Source organism: Eriocheir sinensis, chromosome 9 (assembly GCF_024679095.1).
Source record: "Eriocheir sinensis breed Jianghai 21 chromosome 9, ASM2467909v1, whole genome shotgun sequence".
Taxonomy (NCBI): Eukaryota; Metazoa; Arthropoda; class Malacostraca; order Decapoda; family Varunidae; genus Eriocheir; species Eriocheir sinensis.
Window position 1 is genome coordinate 920910 of NC_066517.1, and position 2433 is coordinate 923342.

The window sequence follows — 2433 nt, forward strand, 5'->3', positions numbered from 1 at the left end:
ACGTAAGAAGGAAAGAGAAGAGGGGAGAGATATCAGTATTAGTAGTAAGAGAAGGAAGGAAGGAAGGAAAAAGAAGAACAGAATGGCAGGGAAAAAGTAAGAGGTTTAAAAGGAGAAAATAAAATAAGAAAATTAGTAAATAGTAGGAGAAGGAGGAGGAGGAGAAGAGAGAGAGAGAGAGAGAGAGAGAGAGAGAGAGAGAGAGAGAGAGAGAGAGAGAGAGAGAGAGAGAGAGAGAGAGAGAGAGAGATTACTAACAGGCCAGCAGACAGAGGAGGAGGAGGAGAGAATAAGATCAAGCTGTCATAAGGTCGGAAATCCTGCATCTTTTTATAAAGAATCTGAACCTTTATCACAGGGTCAGAGCTCCCCGTCCCTCCTCCTCCTCCTCCTCCTCTTCCTCCTGCTCCTTCCTTCATCTGTTTTTCTACTGAACTGTAAATGTTTTTAGTCATTTTTGTATTTTCTTTTTAATTTTCCGTTGTTTTATCGCGGTGTTTTTGTTCATCAAAAAACAGATAAAAGATGAACCAAAAACACCGCGATAAAAGAGAAAAAACAGAAAACAAAAAAAACAAACTGGTTTTTTTTTTGTTTTCTGTTTTTTCTTTTTTATCGCGGTGTTTTTTTGTTCATCTTTTATCTGTATTTTTTTGCGTTTTTTTGTTTTTTTTCTATATTTTTCTGCAGTTTTTTTTTGTTTTTTCCCTTTTTTGCGTTTTTTTCTGTTTTTCATTTTTTTCTATTTTTCTGCGGTGTTTTTTGTTCATCTGTTTTTTTTTTCTCTTTTTCATAGCGGTTTTCTTTCTATTCTTTTCTATTTTATTGCAGTGTTTTTTGTGTCTGTTTGTTTTTCTTTTTCAGTGCGGTGTTTTTCTGTTTCTGTTTTCTGTTTTTTTTCTTTATTTCTTCTCGGTGTTTTTTCTTCTTTCATTTTTTTTCTTTTTAGCGCGGTGTTTTTCTGTTTCTGTTTTCTGATCTCAGCGTTTTTTTCTTCTTTCAATTTTGTTTTTTCTTTTTTAGCGCGGTGTTTTTCTGTTTGTTTTCCGTTTTTTTCTCTATTCTCGGTGTTTTTTTCTTCTATCACTTTTTTAGCGCGGTGTTTTTCTGTTTGTTTTCCGTTTTGTTCTTTTTAGCGCTGTTTTTTTTAGCACGGTGTTTTTCTCTTTGTTTTCTGTTTTTTTTTCTCTATTCTCGTCAGTTGTCTCCCTCTTTCTTTTTTCTGTTTTTTTTTTTTAGTGCGCTGTTTTACTGTTTGTTTTCTGTTTTTTCTCTATTCTTGGCATTTTTATTTTAGTGGTGTATTTTGTTTTTCCTTGTTTTTTTCTTTTTAGCGCGGTGTTTGTTTTGTTTTTTTCTCTACTTCTTCTCGGCCATTTTTTCTTGAGCGGTGTTTTTGTTTGTTTTGTTTTTTTCTCTATTCTTGGCATTTTTATTTTAGCGGTGTATTTTGGTTTTGCTTGTTTTTTTCTTTTTAGCGCGGTGTTTGTTTTGTTTTTTTCTCTACTTCTTCTCGGCCATTTTTTTGAGCCGTGTTTTTCTGTTTGTTTTCTGTTTTTTTTCTCTATTCTTGGCATTTTTTTTAGCGGTTTTTATCTTTTTGCTTCTGTTTTTTTATTTTTAGCGCGGTGTTTTTCTGTTTGTTTTGTTTTTTCTCTATTTCTTCTCGGCCATTTTTTTTTAGCGGTGTTTTTCTGTTTGTTTTCTGTTTTTTCTTTTCTATTTCATGTCTTTTTTTTCTTTTTTTCTTTTTTAGCGCGGTGTTTTCTGTTTCTGTTTTCTCTTTTTTTTCTGTATTTCATCTCGGCCGTTTTTTTCGTCTTTCTTTTTTCTATTTTTTTTTCTTTTTTTAGTGCGGTATATTTGTTTGTTTTCTGTTTTTTCTCTATTTCTTCTTGGTGTTTTCTTTTTCTTGTTTCTTTTTTCTGTTGTTTTTGTCTTTTTTTAGTGCAGTGTTTTACTATTTGCTTTCTGTTTCTGTTTCTCTTCTTGGCGTTTCTTTCTTTCTTTTTCTTTTTTTTTCTTTTTTGAGCGTTTTTTTTTTTCTTTTTTTTTTCTTTCTTTTAGCGATGTGTTTTCTGTTTTTGTTTTAACGCGTTTTTTTTGTACGTTATTCCCATTTATACAATTTTTTGGGTGTGGCAGAGAGAGAGAGAGAGAGAGAGAGAGAGAGAGAGAGAGAGAGAGAGAGAGAGAGAGAGAGACGCTTTCCCTCAGTCCTCCTTACCCCGTGGTTCCCAAGCAGGGGTCCATAGAGATTCTAATTATTTTCAAATCTATTATAGTGGAATTAGGAGACATGCAACTCAGAATAATATCGTCACCTTCGTAAACAAACCGCCCAAGTCACTGTTTTCTTCTGTTCAGGAAATCGCAAAAGAACTCATTATTTAATTTGGCTTAAGATTTAGGCAGAAATGAAAAGGCCAAATC